Genomic DNA, 21,073 nt, shown 5'->3' with positions numbered 1-21,073 from the left:
TTTATGGGAAGGCCCTAATGCGGTCTATTGTTATGCCTCTCGCCGGTTCCTCCAACTAGGGAAGGTTATGTGAGTGCACTACCCTGATCAGGTAGGCGGCCATAAGCCTTGTGTGCCCGAGTTGTGTTGTACCCGGGTTGTCCCCGTTTGGGACAATTTTTGTTTTTTCCACGACGGTGGTCGTTGGATGTACATAGTGGCATCGGGGCCACCCATGACTTAGCCCAAAGGGGAGTTGGTCGGAGTGTCCGGGAGTGTGTCAAGCAGTAGATTGGTTTTGTCGGAATAGCATTGGTCCACCCGAGTGGGGTACGAGGCCATGGGTTCTGTGGTGTGGGTACAGTGTGCTAACCTCTGCAGAGTGTGTTTAATCTATCGATAGTTGCGTCCTCGGTGATGGACAGAGTTCGTACTAGGTCACACCGTTCGATCAACACTCACATGATGGAATGACTTATTAGATGACTTATATGTTGATATTGTGACTAGTAACAGCTGGGCAGGATGCCGATGATGATGTTGGGATGATCTTGTGGAGGATCATTCAGTTTGTGATGTGGTCATGCGGTGATCATGTGGAGGTATTGATCACGAGGTGATCGAGGTGATATATTGCTTATGTTGATGTTTATGGTTGTTTTGTGCTTGCAATTACATTCAATGTACTGACCTGGCATGTCATGCCAGATTGCAGGTGATGCCGTGATTGATTGCTTGTCGAGGTTACTGATCGTGCGAGCTAGATCATGTCCCAGCCATAGTCCCTGTGGAGTGGAGTTCACCACAGTCGTCGTTGTTCCGCTGCTAGCATGGAGCTGCCTTAGCAGGCGTAGGGTCGCCGTGCTGATGTGATCCTTTGTAACATCAGACCCTTGTAACATTATCCTTCATAATAAGAGTTGATTGGTTCTATGCTGATTAGTGTCGTATTCCAAAAGACTTGATCTCTGGGCTGGAATACGGGGTGTTCCGGTTTCTCTAAGCCGGGGTGCCACAATTTTAGTTATGTCGACTGAAGTCATGATCAAGGTCTTGGCTAGGTGTCCTATCTTCGATGAGATGGACTACCCCTAATGGAAGAACAAGATGCGCATGCATCTTGAGGCAATTGATAACGATCTCTGGTACGTTGTGAAAAATGGCGTTCCCTTTGTCATTCCCTCCGTAAATGCTGCTGATGTGAAGAGATTCAAGAAACTTGACTCTCAAGCGAAGAACATCATATGTGGCCATCTGAGCAAAGGGTAGTATGGCAGAGTGAGTGCTTTGGAGACTGCAAAGCTTATATGGGATAGGTTGTCCAAGGTCAACAAAGGAATCTCAACCCAACGTGATTCTCGAGTTGATGTTGTTCGCAATCTCTTCAACAGTTTCAAAAGACTCGACAACAAAAAATTTCAGCAAACTTTCGATCGCCTCACTGACATCTCCAATGAGCTTCAAGCACTTGATGCCACTGACATCACCGACCATGAGGTGGTGAAGAAAATGCTGATATCACTTGACTCCTCATTCAATACACTAGCACTAATGATTCAAGAATGTGGAGACTATATGTCACTAGATCCTGATGATATCCTCGTGAGATTCTATACTCATGAATTCCAACAAGCTGAGAAGAGAGACCTCTACGGGCCAAGTTATGGAAGATCACGTGCTCTGAAGGCCAAGGCAATTTCGTCATCTGAAGGGGAAGATTCTGACAATAGCCTTGGTGATCCCGAGGAACTAAGCTAGGAGCTAGCAATGCTCGTGAGGGAATTCCAGAAGTTCTCAAGGCATGGCCGTTTTGGAAAATCTTCAAGAGGTGATGACTTGAGACCAGATTCTTCATCCCGCGATTACAAGAAAAGGACTTGCCACAAATGCAAAAGGCCTGGTCACTACATGGTTGATTGTCCTCAGTGGCTGAAGGAATCAAAGAAGAAGTGCAAGGATGCCAATTCAGATGACTCCTAGAAAATGAAGAAATCTTCAAAGTCGTCATCGTCAAAATCTTCAAAGTCTTCATCTCACAAGAAGAGAAGTTCCAGAAAGGCTCGGGCATTTATTGGCAAGGAAATGGATTCTGAAGCTGAATCTGAGGAAAATGAGGAAGAGGAGGAATCTGAGGAGTCAGACTCTAGTGTGGCGAGCCTAGCTCTTGCTACTGCTTTGGTTAGTAAGTCCATCTTCAACTATGAGGAAAATGGCAACTCCAACATCGCTGATGATCGTGATGATGACTTTTCTTCCACCTATTGCTTCATGGCAAAAGATGCCAAGGTACTCAAATATCCTTCCTCTGAATCTAGTGAAGATGAATCTGATGACAACCTCAAACCTAGCTATTCCAAACTTGCTAATATTTCCATGAAACAACAAAAAGCTTTGGAAAGGATTCAGGATTTGCTAGAGAAAAGCGATGACCTGTTGGGTGAGGAATTGGATCGAACTCAAACTCTGACTAATGATGTTCAACGACTTCAGTCTAAGCTTGATAACCTTCAAGGTCGTCATGAAACACTCTTAGCTGATCACGAGAAGCTTTCTCATGAATTTCTTCAAAGAAAGCAAGATCTTGAGAAACTAAGGGTGAGTCATGATGATCTTCAAAGGGAAAATGAATCTCACTGTTTGCTCAACATATCAGTTTCGCTCAGGAAGAATTCATTTCACCAAGTTTGAAATGCATCGAACGTGAATCTGCTAATTCTTTTCCTGAAAGTTCAAATGCTTCTATTGCTGCAACTTCTTCAACTATTTCTGTGGACACAAATTCCTAATATGAGGATACCACAAGTATCACTGACGAAAATGCGGGGTTGAAGGAATTGAATGTGACATGCATGTACAAAAGCCTCAAAGGGCATCATGCTCTTGGTGATGTGCTTAAAAAGTAGATCCTCAACAGGAACCCTAGAAAAGAGGGTATTGCCTTTGAGAGGAAACTCAACACTGATGGGACCTACTAGAAACCTGAGCAGTATCCCAAAACCTCATAGGTTGCTGCAAAAGGACCTCCCGTAGATCCACCCACCTTATCTAGCTTTACATGTGAATCTTCATATTCATCTAATGAGTAATTAGACTCCAACTATAAACTATTCAAAAACAGAATGGTGAGGTATTTGCCATATATGTGGGAACTAACTGCAGGAATGGTCCACCTATGTAGAAAATCTGGCTTCCCAAAAGGTGCCTTGAAAGTCTTCAGATGAATGTCCTCATGACACCACCTGTGAAGAATAGGAAACCTAGAGCAAATTCTTCATATGGACCAAAGTCTTCATATGGATCAAATTCCTCTTATGGTCAAAAGTACACTTATCCTCGTGCTAATGCTTCTATTTCGCAAGGAAAATCTAAGAGTCATGAATATGTGCATTAATCTTCAAATCATTATGTTCATAAGTCCTTGAAGAATTTCTCTTCTTATCCACATGCATACCCTAACCTCTCTTCTGTGAAACAAAGTGCACTGGCTTCAATGCCACCTTTCTCATATGGAGATCGCAGCTTCACCGGAGTTGCATGACTAGGCACCTCGCCGGAGTTGCTTCGAGCTCGGGCTCGGGAGGAGGTGAATGAGGATTTCAGGACCAGGGGAGGAAGAAGATGCGGTGAGGGTTATATATATAGATGGCGAGCAAAACCACCTCTCTGAGATCTATGGTCCTCGGAAGCTGGGCGTTCCGCATTCAACGGACACAATCACGATTGTGGGGATAGTGAGCACGTGGCAACCCTTTTCTGTGAGAAAATTGGAAACTGAGTGGGAAACCGAAAGGTTTGAAGAAGGGCAAATGCCAAAATGGATTAAAGTTCGAAGTCAATTTATTTTGCAACAAAGGACGTCGGACTAAAATTTTCTTCAGATCAAAATGCATGCTTATGACGGACAACATAGATTGGATGAGAGAGAATAGAGGAATAAAAGGGACCGAAGCAAAAAACTGAGCCAAACAAGCGGAAACACAAAACCACTGAGCTATGAGTGAGTTGATCTTCGAACAAAACACAAACACAACAAACCGACTACAAAGTATATGAAAGAAAACACAAAGAACAAGCACCAACAATGTAGATCTCAGGTCTGTGAATAAATGAGAGAATCCATGAGACAGTTCCTGCAAGAAGAGTTAGTTCTTTTTCGCAACCCACCCTTGCATGGGCAATGAAGGTCTCATTTGTTTCGTCCGAGCAGGGACATTCCTTCAATGAGATTTGTAGTTTGCCTGTGCATTTCGAGAGTAATCATATGAATATGCATTGAAGTTCTTTACAGAGACATGAGCATAATGATTCGAAGCAGTACGCATGTACTCCTTCTGTCGAATGTTTGATTGATATCCTTTTGAGGAAGTTTCAGCGCTAATCTGTGAGTAATAACCATTTCCTTGAAGAGAATTACTCTGCATATTCAGGTTAGCAGTGACAGATAAATTTTCAATGATGCACTTCTTTACCCAGATTTGCTTCTTGGGTGAACCAAACCTGCAGTTAGTCCCAATATACTGAGTGAAAACCTTACCATTCTGTTGTTTGAAGAATTTGTAGTTAGAGTCATCAGACTCGTCAGAAATGATAGAAATGAGAGTATCATATCTAGACAGAGTTGCAGGTTCGAGAGTATTGCTCTTGGCTAGAACCCAGCTCGTTTGAGGATATTGCTGGGAGTCCAGTAAGTTCCATCAATGTTGAGTTTTCTTTCAAAACCCATTCCTTCCTTTCGAGGATTTTTGTGCAGAATCAACTTCGTGAGTACATCACAGAGAGTTTGATGCCCTTTAAGGCTCTTTAGCATTCCTGTCTGAAGTAAGCTCTTTAATATGCAATTTTCATCAGACATAGCAACAAATTCCTCGGGAGAGGGGTTAGAAATATCATTCTTAGTTGTTGCAATATTCTCGATGACAGCATTTGATGTTTCAGCATGAGAATCAACATTGCTACATTCTAGGAATTTTAAGCAAGGAGGCACAAAATCATCAGGAAGACGTTTAGATTGCTCGGTGAAAAAAAGAAGCTTTTTGTTTCGCTAATTCGTTATGAGACTCTTTCAGTGACTCAAGTTCTTCATTCTTGTGAAGGAGTTCATCTGATAAACTCTTGTAGTCAACTATAATGGAATCATATCGATTGGAAAGATCATAAATAGTTGAAGAAAAAGTATTATGCTTTTCGATCAACTTTTGATTCTTCTCCATATCTTCGACCAGTAATCCTTATGTTTTTCTGAGATTGTTCTCAAGTATTTCAAGCTCATCTTGTTGGGATTTAGCAATCTTAACCAGTTTAGCATATGCAATGTATTCGGGAGAATATTCATTCATGGATTTTCGGTGTTTTGCTGATACATGATCCTTAGAGGTCTTTGCCATGAGACAGAATGCGATTGGCTCATCATCACTTGAATCATTGTCATCAGTGTCTGATTCGAGTGATTTCTCAGATGATTCATAAGCAAGGAAAGCATTGCTTCTTCCTATATGTCTATGAAGCTCTTCATCTTCTGATTCTGATTCGGATGTCTCATCTTCAAATTCCAAGTTCATATCAGCGCATGCTATATTCAACTGCAATATTCTCTGCATATTTGATTTGATGGTTGCTCTGGCTTTCACGTCAATGACTGGTCTCGTCGAAGAAGATGAGGAAGATTCATTTTTCTTCGAGAGCTTAGTATGACGATCCATTCGAGTGAATCCATTGCAGTGAAGATATTTCCATCTGTTGCTAGGTTTTCCTTCCCAGCAAAGACAGTTTGCTATGAGATGACCGAATTGTTTGCACTTGAAGCACTTCATTTATTTCGGAGGTAACTTTCTTGAAGATTCAGGCAAGTCAAATTCGTCATCATTTGTGAGACACAAATTCTGTCTTCTGACATCACTTAGAGCATCTCCACTCGCCCCCAACATGCCCCCAGGGCTCTCTTTTTAGCGCCGGCGGCGAAAAATCAGCCCAGTCACGCCCCCAGGTCCTCGTTTGTCGCTGGTTTGGGCCGAAATAACAGCTGGCGAATCCTAGCCGAACCCAGTCCTCCGGGGCACCGGCCGAAGCGAAAAGGCGCGTGGGTCTGCTCCGTCAGCGACAGTCATGCCTTTTCCCACCGTTCCCCCACTTTTCTCTCCATTTTCTCATTGCTTCCCCCTTCTGCCCCGCTGCTCCCGCCATTCTCCTCCCACTCCCCACCATCCGGCCACCATCCCCCCATCTCGTCGAAGAAGTATTCGGCCCTTGCACCACCATCGCTGCCGATTCCACCCAGTCGAAGCAGAGGAAGCCGAGAGCGCCGATGGCAAAACCACCGGGCATGTCAAATGGTGAGTGGAGGGCGGAGGTTCAGCGCCGAGAGGCTGTCACCTCCGACCGACGGAACATGATCAACACTAAGAAGGCCCGGGACACGGCTGCATCGGCGGCAGTGGCGGCGGAGCAGGCAGAGGCATCTCGCGCGGGGATGATGAATCCGCCTGGCAGCCACGACCCACAAGCTACTTGGAGCCAACAGAGTGTCGCGTCGCCGGCCAACTTCTCGCCGTCGCCGCCGCCCTGGGGTTACGCACCCTCGCCTGGCTACTCCGACGGCGACGCGCATGGTGGATTCAACCCCCACATCACCTTTCCACATGGCCAGCTCACCTCACCCTCTGGTATGAACCCCGACCAGCGCACTCCCTCGCCCGCGTTCACCGGCGTCCAGTACCCACCGTACAACTACTCGCCGCCGGCATACACAGCCTCGCCAATGCCGTCGGCGTACATAGCCTCGCCGATGCCGCCTCTACGCCATGGTTCCCTGACCTTCTCACAAGCCTCGCCGTCACATTTAGGCAACCCCGACGCGAGGACGCCGACATGGACGAGATTATCATGAGCAGCTTGGTCGCCGCCGCCTCCTACCCCAGGTTCCACGCACAAGACAACACAATGGACACCACCGGCGACATGGACGATGAGCTCAACAATGCAGAGGAGGAGGAGGAGGAGGAGGAAGAGGAGGAGGAGATGGAGCCGACGCCGGCGAGGAAAGGGAAAAAGAAGAAGCGGGGGGCTAATGCCAGGACGGGCGAGCCGCGCATCAAGTGGACGTCCAAAGAAGACGAGTGACTCGCCGAAGCATGGAAGACCGTCAGCATCGACCTGGTCACCAGCGCGAACCAGAACGCCGACACGTACTGGAGGCGCATCAAGTCAGTGTTTGATGAGCGCAAACTTGTCGACCCGTACTTCGCCGCCATCCACATGCAGCGTGGCAAAAGGCCATGTCGAACCATTGGGCACTCATCTAGGAGGCCTGCAACAAATGGCATGGTATCATCGAGGAGATCGTGGCTCGCTCGAAAAGCGGCTCCAACATCGAGGGTCAGGTATGTACAACCACCGTCTCTTGCTTCTTTTCGCCGTGTGCATCGCCGACACTTGTTCTTCCGCTGCGTAGATGGTTCGGATGTTCACCATGTACCGCCAGGACAGCAGCGACCAAGAGTTCAAGTTCCTTCACACGTTCTCCTGGATCGAGAAGTGCGAGAAGTGGAGGGATGTCCGGCGCACCCGTGCCAAGGCCAAGGAGACATACAAGCCGGACGTGCCCGCCCCGGGGGTGGCGGATGGGCGCCCTGACCGCAACAAAAGAGACAAGACAGCGAAGGACGCCACAACAGCTACCGAGTGGCTGTAATCGTCGATCGAGCAGTGCATCGCCGATGCCAAGAATAACACCACCAAGAGGGAGGAGAAATCCGACACATGGTGGTCGGCGTTGATGATGAAGAAGGACGAAGAAGAGGAACACCGACCTGGCGTTCTTGATGGCGGCGGACATGTCGACGATGGACGAGCAAGTGAAGGCGTGGTACCTAGCGGAACGCGGCCTCATCTTGAACCAGATGCCTTCAACCTCCGCGCCTACGCCCATGTAGACCCCAACGCCACTGCCCAGCCCGAGTGATGACACCACGACGACGCCCCAGTACAGAAGCCACGCCGACGCCGACCAGCCCGAGCAAAGAAGCCACACCAACGCCGAGCGCGCATACTCCAGCCAGTCCCACGCTCGAGGAGCCCGTCATTTGATGCATTCCTTTGTCTACAGGTCCTTCCTTTTGAACGCCAAACTTTCAAGTATGTTTGATCGCCGAACTATGGCATGGTGATCGCCGAACTTTGTGGCAGATCGCCGAACTTGTGGCGTTTTTTGGTAGCGGGAAAAGACAAGTTTGAATTTATGTGTGTCTTGGGGCGAAACTTGGGGCGCGGCTGGGAACTAGATCGCCCCCAGGGAGAAAAAACCGCCGGCGCATGGGCCAAAACGCAATCGCCGGGTGGGCTGGAGGGTCGAACGAGTGGAGATGCTCTTAGCCTTTCTGTGAGCATCTCTAGTTCCCTTGTGATGGTGTGTTGATTCTAGGGATGAAAACGGAGCGGAAACGGACGGAACTGGGTGCTACCATATTTGTTTTCATATTTTTTGCAGAAGCGGAAACGAATACAGAAACCCCGGAAATGAATACGGAAACAAATACTACCAGAAACAGACACGGAGCGAATGCAGAGCGGACACGGAAACAGAACGGTGTGTTGACCGGAACTTAAAACCCCATTGAATCATAGAAAAATGCACACAAAAAACAAAGAAATTTAGGAAATTGTTAAAATGGCTACATGATAATATGGTTGTGTTGGCAACATAGGGTAGTATTGTAATAGTACATGACAATTCCGTATTGTGAATAGTTGAGAATGTGTGTGGAAGTAAATGTTGGTCCTCAAATGATCCAGTCTGCTCATTGTGTCATTGTGTGTTGTTTGGTAATTGGGCTATAAAGCAGCCACGGGCCTGTAGTAGAAACGGAAATTCCATATTCACGGAAACGGAAAGTTCCGTTTCCACGTCTGTTCCACCGGAAAACACCGTTCCCTTTTTGTTTCTGTTTCTGCATAAAAGATTCCACTTCCATTTCCATTTTGCAAATTTCCGGTTCCGTTTTCATATTTCCTTTCCGTTTCCATTTTTCCTCCGGAAAAGCGGAAACTTTCCACTCCATTTTCATCCCTAGTTGATTCTCGACATCTTCTACTTGTGAGCTGCCATAGTGTGATAGAATTTCCCTTTCACATTCCGAAGAAGATTCTTGATCACCATTTTCAAGTTCCATCTTTTCTTTGTGAATAGACAACAGCGTCATGATCTCGACGTAGTGAAGTTCTCCATAGTCTAGTCTATGCTTGATTTCAGTTAAGATTGAATTGAAGGTTGGATCAAGAGTGCTCAGTAGCTTGTTGACCACATCTCTATCGATGATATCATTTAATCCTTGTTGATGAAGTCTCTCAACAATATTGGTCAACCGATTAGTGAGTTCCATAGCACTTTCCTTACGAGGGCTTCTGAAACCAGCAAACATAGCACGAAGCATTTGAGTGTGGGGGTTTGTTCTGGCAATGAATTCTTCATGAGCATTTTTTATGGGATCCCAGAGTTGCTTTGTAGTATGCAAGTTCTTGGAATCGAATGAAAATGCCTTTTGAGATACTTTCACAGATAATGTCTGTTGCTTGTGCATTCAACCGCAGTACAGCTTTGTCATCAAAAGTTGGAGCATCAGGGTGATATTTTGAACTGATCCCAAACACAATAGCGGAAATAAGGTTTGGTAGACAAGAACTTAATCAAGGATGCTATTGAAGTCCGTATTCATTACGATAGGAAGCTATAGCAGTTCTACCATAAGATATCACAGATTTTACAACAGCGATGGTAATGCAATATGCAAGCAAATATAGTAACATGAGAGAACACAAGGTATGAACTATGGTGGAAACATGCGAGAAATAACTATGACGAGGAGAATGACAGATGACACGGGGAGAACACTCCAGGCTTATCAAGTGCGAATAGAAAAGAATGCTACTGGCAAGACTACACTGAATGATGGGAATGCATCAGGATGAGTAACGGAAGATAATAGATGAGAACGACAGAAATGATATAAAATGAATGATATGCAACACATAGAGAATGATCAGATCAACTATGGACATAGAGCATGAAAGCAAACTATTGAATGTAATGCAGTAGAGTGGAGTGAACAAGTGGTGCTCGATGGCGACGGATGAATTTGGTTGACCAGTTCACCCTTCTGCCAAAGCACTACGTCTGGTTGGAGCGGTTGTGATCTAACACAGAAGATAAACTCTCTTCGCCCTACTCTCCTTCAACTCGGAGCTGATCAGAATCTAGTTGATTTCACTCGTGATAGATACTTTTCGGCGATCTCCAAAGCTTCGATAGGCCTCTTCGCAAACCACAATGACTCTTGGTTGCTGAAGATCTTGCTCGGTGAAGACAACAACTCTTCAACACTCGAGCCGACACCTATCCGTCTAGAGAGTGCGCAGCTCCCAAGAGTAATAGGTACAAGAACGCTAACTCAGAACTACTGTGATGCTCAACCACTGTCTAAGTTTTGGCTCTTGATTTTTCTCTCAGTGTATCTTAAACTCAAATCACTCGGAGAGGGGATGCTCAATCAATCTTCTCATAAATCTTAAGTGGAGCAGCCAACGAACAATGTTGGAGCGGGGTGGCTATTTATAGCCATAGCCTTCCCTGAAGGGAAGTGACCAAATTGGACATGTGGAGTACCCAATGTCCGAACGACACGAGTCCAACGGTTAGAAATTGAGCACGACGGTAACATTACTTGCGGAGCAAGTAACGTTAACTCCTCAGTTCGAAAGATATGTCCTGCAGCACGAAGAACAACATTTACTGTTGGTAGGTAACATTCGAAACATAAAGATATTTCTCTCAATCTTGTATAGGTTTGGGCTAAGCACCACAGAGGATCTAAGCTTTGAGAACATATACCCCCCTAATAGTATGGAGGTCTAAAAGGATCGAGAATTGATGTCTGGAGGGGGTGATTAGACCCTCAACAAGTAAAAGTGGTAGTTTTTAAGTTCTTCAAGTTAAGGTGGACTTTTCGCACAAGTTTAAGATTCACAATACATTTCAAGCAATCATGACTAGAGTATATGCAGCGGAAAGAGTAAAGCATGCTAATTGCAAGAAAGTAAAGGGATGGGATTGGAGTGTGCAAGCGCAATGAAGACACAAAGATTTTTGGTGTGGTTCCAATAGGTGGTGCTATTGTAAATCCACATTGATGGAGACTTCAGCCCACGAAGGGTAACGGTTGCGTGAGTCCATGAAGGGCTCCACCCACGAAGAAGCAACCTTGTCTATCCCACCATGGCCATCACCCACTAAGGACTTTCCTCACTCGGGTAGATCTTCACGAAGTAGGCGATCTCCTTGCCCTTCCAAACTTCTTGGTTCAACTCCACAATATTGTCGGAGGCTCCCAAGCGACACCTAACCAATCTAGGAGACACGACTCTCCAAAAGGTAATAGATGTTGTGTTGATGATGAACTCCTTGCTCTCGTGCTTCAAATGATAGTCTCCCCAACACTCGACTCTCTCTCATAGATTTGGATATGGTGGAAAGATGATTTGAGTGGAAAGCAACTTGGCGAAGGCTAGAAATCAAGATTCTTGTGGTAGGATTGGTATATCTTGATCTCAACACATGAGTAGGTAGTTCTCTCTCAGAAAATGTATGCTGGAAGTGTAGGCACGTTCTGATGGATCTCTCACAAATGGAGAAGGGGTGGAGGGGTATATATAGCCTCCACACAAAATCTAACCATTACACACATTTGACCCAACTCGGTCAGACCAAATAGAAGAGCTCAGTGAGACCGATTTAGTTCAAAATGTGAACGTTAGTAATCTTGGTGGGACCGACTGGAATGACTTGGTGGGACCGATGTGCTAGGGCTTAGGGCAAACATCAACTTGGTGGCACCGATTGCATCAACTCGGTGAGACCAAGGTGAAGCAATAAAGCAACAGAGAAGAGATCAACCCAACTTGGTGTGACCGATCGCAACTTTAGTGAGACCGAAATAATTGCAACAGGCAACATAGAGTTTTCAAGGCCATCTCGGTGCGAGTGAGATTCGTGTCGGTGGACCGAACTGTTAGGGTTTCCGACAGTGGCTATGTCATGTGAACTCTGTGGCGCCAGATAGAAAGAATCGGTGAGGCCGAGTTTGACTTTGGGTTTTGGATATATTTGGAATGATAAAGTGGTTGAGGGCTTTGGAGTAGTATTACTAAGCATTTTGAGCAAGTAGATCATTAAGCAACACCTGATCCCCTTTTAATAGTATTGGTTTCCGTATGGACTCAGTGATCTTGGATCACTAAAATAGAAATGAAGAGTCTTGAGCTTTTGCCAATATGTGTCATTAGCATTTGGAAGGGGTTCCACATCCTCTTGTCCTCTCCATGCCATTGTTGAACTTGTCTGAAATACACTAGATATAGGCATTAGTCCAACAAGAGATATGTTGACATTAGTTACCAAAATCACCCAGGGAGCACTTGTGCTTTCAGTCTCCCCCTTTTTGGTAATTCATGACAACATACATCAAAGCTTTAGGTAAAAGATATGAAGAGTAGCAGGTAAAGCTTTGGAGAAACATGTAACATGCATAAGATCCCCCTACATGTATGCAATCATGTGAAGATAGAATATAAGAACACGTGAATGCATAATTGTGACAGAGCAAGCAAAGAGTTACATGTATCTTGGCAATATGCATCAGAGCAAAAGATGTGATTAAGAAGTGTACCTCCATGTTTATGAAACCTTCTTGCAAACAATATGTACATGAGCAAGAGATCATCATGCACATGAGTGTGATGCATATACTTACCTTGTGGTCTTGAGCTGGCTTGGGAAAGAGTGGACTTGAGAAAACAGGGTTAGGTAACACAAGAACACTCCTAAGTACAGTTTGAGAAAACCACAAAAGTACCAAGACTGGGATGACATGTAATGGGTGAGTATTGAGTACTTCATTAAGATATAGACATGTCGCCAACAATTTAAAGATGTGCAATGAATTCCAAAGATTTTTCTCCCCTTTGGTATAGACTCTTTCTCCCCCTGAATCCGATATTGGATAATTGGAGAAATTAGGGTGAGATAAAATCACAACAAGATAGGGTAATAACAATTAAAATCAGAGCAATAAGAATTTTCAATAGCAATAGCTAAGACAAACACATTGTCATGCTTTCCCCTCTTAAAGACATGTGACTTCCCTCATCTTTGTTAACAAGCACCTGTAGAAGAGCTTGGATATGCTCATATGATAAGCTTTGATGTGCTCTCTCGCCCCCTTTGACATCAATTCCCAAGAAGGGCACTTCTAGAGCATGAGTCAAATAGGTGTGGTCCTCGAGAGACGCTACAAAGTAGTAGATATTTCATTATGCATATAGAGGGAAGAATCATTGAGTTGGAGCAGAAGGATATAGGCAGTAAGAAATGGCAAAACATTTTCTTAGAGTTGAAGTCGGTGACGCCGGTGCGTTTTCCATTGGTGACGCCAAGATGAAAGAGTCACAGAAGGTACTTATCGGTGCGACTGAGTTAGTCCATACAGGTTGTACTGGTGAACTATTCACATGGAGACCTTGTATTTCGGTCGAGCCGATAGGTTTGGATCAGAGGGACCGAGTTCAACACAAAGTAAAGATTTTGTCAACTCAGCTCACTTGGCAAATGAAATCTCACAAGAATTTGCAAGGAATTAACAGAAGGATTTGCAATGAATTAAACACAGAATTTACAGAGAAAAATAGAAATAAGAAAAGAGAGCTGGATGAGGTAGACATAAGGACAAGAAAATCAAACAAAATGAGAGAGAAAACAACTGAGCAAAAGAACACTAGAGAACTTCATCTAGAGAGGGTCGGCAACAAAGTCACCTATGTTAGAGTATATTGACTGAGGAGTCAAGTGATAGCACTTGATCGTGGGTCATACTCATCGTCTAAGCGCAAAAATGGGGTTACCATTTTTCGTTTAAGTGTTTTGATGTATTCACACCTTGTTGAGTTGCTTTAGCTCATGACTTGGAACAAAGCGTCTCTAAGGTGGAATGCCATACCTTGGGTTGTGATGTTGATCTTGATCACGTAGTTGAACTTGTGTTGGACGCTCAAGGTTGGTGTTATCCATCAAGAGTTGGGAGCACCACTAGTAGTTTGAGTTCATCTCCCTACATGGCTTAGTCTTGCAAGGAAGAGCACTTGTGTATCCAAATTGATAATCATGAAACTTGATACCAATTGAAATTTGATATATTGAAATTGTCAAAGGATATGTTGAGTGAGTTCATGCTTCCTTGTATTCAACAACCATATCATAGTAGCTTGCTGATGTAGAGATTGCTCAAAATGTGACTGACTTGCAATCCCGTAGATTTGGGCTCATCCGAGTACCTACAAGGGTTAGATAACATGCAAGGTACAAGTATGGATCCAAGACATATGATCATCATCATAAGAGAAATATCAAGGATTAGTCATAAAAGGCTCATGCCTTGCATGTATCCAAATGGAGTATCTACTCCAAGTTTGAGGCATCAATGATATTCAATTCACCTCTCAAATGGCAAAATCCTTCTCATCAAGCGGTTTGGTGAATATATCCGCCAATTGCTTATTGGTATGAACATGTTTAAGATTCATGTGTCCCTTAGCAACATGATGTCGAATAAAATGATGACGAACTTCAATTAACTTAGTTCGAGAATGTTGCACGGGATTGTGAGCAATCTTAATAGCACTCTCATTATCACAAAGCAATGGATCACATGTATCCCATAATCCTTAAGGGTTTGGGTCATCCAAAGTAATTGAGCACAACATGAACTGGCGGCAATGTATTCCGCTTTGGCAGTGGATAAGGATACCAAGTTTTGTTTCTTGGAGGACCAAGACACATGGGATCTACCAAGAAATTCACAAGTACCCAAAGTGGACTTTCTATCAACCTTGTCACTAGCATAGTCCGAATCGGAGTAGCCAACAAGATCAAAAGATGACCTCTTAGGATACCAAATGCCAAAGTTTGGTCTATGAATTAAGTATCTCACTATCCTTTTCACGGCCTTAAGATGACACTCTTTAGGGGCGCTTGATATCGTGCACATATGCACACACTGAGCATAATATCGTGATGGGAGGCACATAAATATAACAATGAACCAATCATAGAGCAGTAGACCTTTTGGTCAACCGGTTTGCCATCCTTAGTCAAATCAAGATGTCCACTAGTAGGCATGGGTGTTTTCAATCCTTTGCTTTCTTGCATATTGGACTTCTTGAAAAGATCCTTCGTATACTTTGTTTGAGAAACAAAGGTACCTTCCTTAGTTTGCTTGATTTGCAAACCAAGGAACAATTTGAGTTCACTCATCATAGACATCTCAAACTTCTCTGACATTAACCTTCCGAAGTTTTCACTAAAATGGGGATTAGTAGAACCAAATATGATATCATGCACATAAATTTGGCACACAAATTATTCACCATTAACCCTTTTAGTAAAAATTATAGAATCAATCTTCCCAATTTAAAGCCTTTTTCAATAGGGAACTTGGTCAAGCATTTATACCATGCTCTAGGAGCTTTTTTAAGACCATAAAGAGCTTTGTGCAGTTTGTAGACACGATTAGGTTTCTTGGCATTAACAAAGCCGAGAGGTTGTTTAACATAAACTTCCTCCTAAATTTCTCCATTAAAAAGCACTTTTAATGTCCATTTGGTATAAAGTGATGTCATGGTGATTGGCATAAGGAAGTAAGATATGTATGGAGTCAAGTCTAGCAACGGGGGCATATGTCTCACCATAGTCCATACCTTCGACTTGAGTGTAGCCTTGGGCGACTAGACGGGCCTTGTTGCATACAACTTGTCCATCTTCATCTTGCTTATTCCGAAACACCCATTTGGTTATATTGACATTGTGGTTGTCGTCTGGCTTTTCGACCAATGTCCACACTTGATTCCACTCAAAATTGTGTAGCTCTTCATGCATAGCGTTCACCCAATTCGGATCCTCAAGAGCTTCTTCAACCTTCATAGGTTCAATACTAGAAATGAGTGAGTAGTGTTCACAAAAGTTAGCCAAACGAGTTTTAGAGTGAGTAATTCTCCCGGTTTGAATATCATCGAAAATTTGTTCGACGGGATGGTCTCTTGTGACTCTTGCTCTAACTTGTGAGAGCTTTTGTTTGGGTTGACGTGGAACATCCTCTTCATTGTCTTCTTCTTCCTCTCATTCTTCATTGTTGTTGGCGTTGTCGTTCTCTTGAGGAGGTGGAGAAGGAGGTCGAGGTGGTTCATCTTGTTGTACTTCCTCATTTCCTCTGTCTTGACGTGTTCCACTTGTGGATGCCTCCAAATCAACTTGTGGTTCACCTTGATGTGAAGTTGAGGCTTCCACTTGAACGGACGAGGTACCCTTCTTCACCTGCGTTGGGCGAATCTTGCCAATGGACAAATCTTGGATTGCTTCCGAAGGATTGTGAGCCGTTAGATTCATCAAACTTCACATCTACCATCTCTTCAACCTTTCGGTGAAATTGTTGTAGACACGATAAGTGTGAGAGTTTTAGCCATAACCGAGTAGGAAAACTTCATGAGATTTAGGAGCAAATTTCGAGCGACGATGATTATTATCAAGAATGTAACACTTTGAGCCAAATACTCAAAAGTATCCAGTTTGGGGTTTGTTACTGGTGAGAAGGTCGTATGCCGTCTTGACGAGAAGCTTGTGAAGATATAGTCGATTTGTAGCATGATAAGCTTTCTCAACCGCTTCCACCCAAAAATGTCTTGGCATCTTCCATTCGTCAAGCACCATTCTTGCCATCTCAATAAGTGTCCGGTTCTTCCTCTCAACAACTCCACTTTGTTGAGGTGTGGACGTAGCCGAGAACTCATGTGAAACCCCTTCTTCATCAAGAAAGGTATCCACATTGGCGTTCTTGAATTCTGTTCCATTGTCGCTTCGAACCTTCTTGATCTTCACTTCCAATTGGTTTTGGGCCTTCCTACCAAAGTTCTTGAAGATCTTTTGGACCTACGATTTGTCATCAAGAAATAAGACCCATGTAAATCTTGAAAAGTCGTCAACAATGACCAAACCGAACGAGTTACCACCGAGACTCTTGTAGGCGTTGGACCGAAAAGATCCATGTGAAGTAGCTCAAGCGGTCTTCTCGTGGTCATGATGTTCTTCATGGGATGACTGCCTCCAACCTTTTTTGTGCTTGACAAGCACCACAAAGTCTATCCTTGTCAAATATGACATCTTTAACACCAAGGATATGATCACCTTTAATAAGCTTATCAAGATTTCGCACGCCCACATGACCTAACCTTCTATGCCATAACCAACCTTTAGAAGATTTAGCAATTAAGCAAGTACGAGGTTGAGCTCTCTTAGTGAAATCAACAATGTATAGATCACCTCTATGAATATCGGTAAAGAACATATTACGATTATCTATTCGAAACACTTGGCAATCTATACTTCAGTCAATAGAACATTGAAACCGAAGTCAGCTAGTCTAGATATGGAAAGTAGATTATAACCAAGGGATTCAACGAGCATGACATTTTGGATAGATCTATCATGGGAGATGGCCACCTTACCAAGGCCAACTACCTTACCCTTAGAGTTGTCACCAAAAGTAACATACTTGCGGGTACCGTCGTTCTCAGCAAGCTCACGAAACATGTCCTTATATCCGATCATATGATCAGTACATCCACTATCAAGAACCCATTCCTTTCCTCCGGCCATGTAACCACGTAGGTTAGCCATAAGACCAAAGTGTCTCATTGACTCATCGAGATCAAAGTCACTATCGTCATCCTCATCATAGTATCCGTGTTCAACAACATCATGTGAATGATCATCACCTAGAGAGAGTGATTCATTAGATGTATGACCATAACAATGTGCATGTTTATGAATTCTAATAACTTGCGAAATGATGCTACTAATGACTCCAATATCTCCTTTGGCACGCATAAGGTCACGGAGACATTCATCAAATTTAGGATCACTAGCATCCATATTTTGAAAAGCAATGGACTTTTGAAGAATCTCATCTAGATTTTTCAAGGAATCGTTTGGAAAGCGCTCCTCAAGATATTTCCATATAGTATAAGCACATTCAAATGTAGTCAAGCACACAAGCAAATTTCTAGGCAATCCTCTCATGATAAGATCTATAATTCTAAGATTGTGGGTCATGTCAAGATACTCATCAGGGGTAGGATGCAAAGGATCAATGGGGGGCACATAAGGGCTAGTAATATAGTTTTTCAAATTATATTCATTGAAAATCTCAAGCATCTCATTCTTCCAAGAACTATAAAACTCTCCGTCAAGCATAGGCACTCTACATCTAATACTTCCGATCGTAGGCTCATCCATCTTCCTCCAATGGTGATTAAACCAAAGCAATGGATACCAATGTTCTGATAACAATTGAACGAGAAGAGAGGTCTAGAGGGGGGTGATTAGACCCTGAACAAGTAAAAGTGGAACTTTTTTAAGTTCTTCAAGTTAAGGTGGAGTTTTAGCACAAGTTTAAGAATTCACAATACATTTCAAGCAAGCATGACAAGAGTATATGCAGCGGAAAGAGTAAAGCATGCTAATTGCATGAAAGTAAAGGGATGGGATTGGAGTGTGCAAACGCAATGAAGACACGGAAATTTTTGGCGTGGTTCCGATAGGTGGTGCTATTGTACATCCACGTTGATGGAGACTTCAACCACGAAGGGTAACGGTTGCGCGAGTCCACGGAGGGCTCCACCCACGAAGGGTCCATGAAGAAGCAACCTTGTCTATCCCACCATGGCCATCGCCACAAAGGCTTTGCCTCACTCGGGTAGATCTTCACGAAGTAGGCGATCTCCTTGCCCTTACAAACTTCTTGGTTCAACTCCCCAATCTTGTCGGAGGCTCCCAAGCGACACCTAACAATCTAGGAGACACCACTCTCCAAAAGGTAATAGATGTTGTGTTGATGATGAACTCCTTGCTCTTGTGCTTCAAATGATAGTCTCCCCAACACTCAACTCTCTCTCACATAGATTTGGATATGGTGGAAAGATGATTTGAGTGGAAAGCAACTTGGGGAAGGTTACAAATCAAGATTCTTGTGGTAGGATTGGTATATCTTGATCTCAACACATGAGTAGGTGGTTCTCTCTCAGAAAATGTATGCTGGAAGTGTAGGCACGTTCTGATGGATCTCTCACAAATGGAGAAGGGGGTGGAGGGGTATATATAGCCTCCACACAAAATCCAACCGTTACACAGATTTGACCCAACTCGGTCAGACCGAATAGAAGAACTCGGTGAGACCGATTTAGTTCAAAATGTGAACGTTAGGAATCTCGGTGGGACCGACTGGAACAACTCGGTGGGACCAATATGCTAGGGCTTAGGGAAAACATCAACTCGGTGGCACCAATTGCATCAACTCGGTGAGGCCGAAGTGAAGCAATAAGGCAACAGAGAAGATGTCAAGCCAACTCGGTGTGACCGATCGTAATTTCAGTGAGACAGAAATAATTGCAATAGGCAACATAGAGTTTGCAAGGCCATCTCGGTGAGACTGAGATCCATATCAGTGTGACCGAATTGTTAGGGTTTCTAGCCGTGCCTATGTCATGTGAACTCGGTGGCGTCGGATAGAAAGAATTAGTGAGGCCGGGTTTGACTTTGGATTTTGGACATATTTGGAATGAGAAAGTGGTTGAGGGCTCTGGAGCTGTATCACTAAGCATTTTGAGCAAGTAGACCATTAAGCAACACCTCATCCCCTTTTAATAGTATTGGCTACCCTATGGACTCAATGTGATCTTGGATCACTAAAATAGAAATGAAGAGTCTTGAGCTTTTGCCAATATGTGTCCTTAGCATTTTGAAGGGGTTCCACATCCTCTTGTCCTCTCCACGCCATTGTTGAACTTGTCTGAAATACACTAGATATAGGCATTAGTCAAACAAGAGATATGTTGACATTAATTACCAAAATCACCTAGGGAGCACTTGTGCGTTCAAGGTCCTATGACTCAAATAACTGAAGGAAGAACAACGAAATGAATACTACGTCTTCACTTTGTCTTCGACTTTTATTCCCTGCAGTCACTTTTCTTCAGATAGAATCTCCGAACTGATTGCTTCATGTCAGCAATAAATTTTCGAGGGGCTAACTCCTTCACATCAATCTTCTCGCCTACTTGTCTTCAAAAGATGTAGCTCATTCTTCTATTCAACGCATATATTCTTCGGTGAAGTTCCTCGAACTTGACACCGGAGACAACATTCTCTTCGGTTCTGCATGCCCTATTTTTCTCTGTATGCACTACTAAACAAATCAGTCCATGCCTGTTTCTGTCAACAATCTCCAAAACATAGGAGGGCAATTATTGCAACAACAGAATATATCTCGGAATGGATATGGAAATGTCATAATAGGTTGGTATAGTTGCTCTTTTGAGGAAGATATATGGAGGCTTATGTGGGATAGAGCGTATCATATCACGGGGTTTGGATGCACCGGTAAATTTTGCACCAACTCTTGAGGTGAGAAATAGCAATGCATGGTACCCAAGATGCTAGCAAATTGTGGAAAGTTGAGGGTGCGTATAATCCATGGACTCACATTAGTCATACAGAACTCACATACTTATTACGAAAGTCTATTAGCCCTCAAAGAAAACTACTACTATGCATGCCCCTAGGGGGGAGGTTGGCAGGAGTTAACCATCGTGCGCCCCCGACCTCCACGCAAAGGAAGACAATGAATAATAAAACATGCTCCAACTTCTTAGCATAACGAGAGACTATACATGCATGCTTCGAGAATCACAAACCTTAACACCCATATTCTTACTAAACCACAATCATTCACTATTACCTCCCACATATTACCATTTCTATATCATAAAACTATTGCAAGGAATCAAACATATCATATTCAGTGATCTACAAGTGTTATGTAGGATTTATGACTAACCATGTGAATGACCAATTCCTGTTGAACTCTCTAAATATATATAAGTGAAGCATGATAGTTAAATTATTTCTACAAAAGACTTGCCCATGCTCTAATAACTATAAGTGAAG

General features: G+C 43.7%; 1 pseudogene; it reads left to right on the top strand.

The window, feature by feature from the left end:
• The first annotated feature begins 6,280 nt into the window (after nt 1-6,280).
• LOC109735912 (uncharacterized) lies at nt 6,281-8,357 on the top strand (annotated as a pseudogene).
• Nucleotides 8,358-21,073: the final 12,716 nt, after the last annotated feature.

Source organism: Aegilops tauschii, chromosome 7 (assembly GCF_002575655.3).
Source record: "Aegilops tauschii subsp. strangulata cultivar AL8/78 chromosome 7, Aet v6.0, whole genome shotgun sequence".
Taxonomy (NCBI): domain Eukaryota; kingdom Viridiplantae; phylum Streptophyta; class Magnoliopsida; order Poales; family Poaceae; genus Aegilops; species Aegilops tauschii.
Note: the sequence above shows the minus strand (reverse complement) of the source record. Positions and strands in the feature narration are given on the sequence as shown.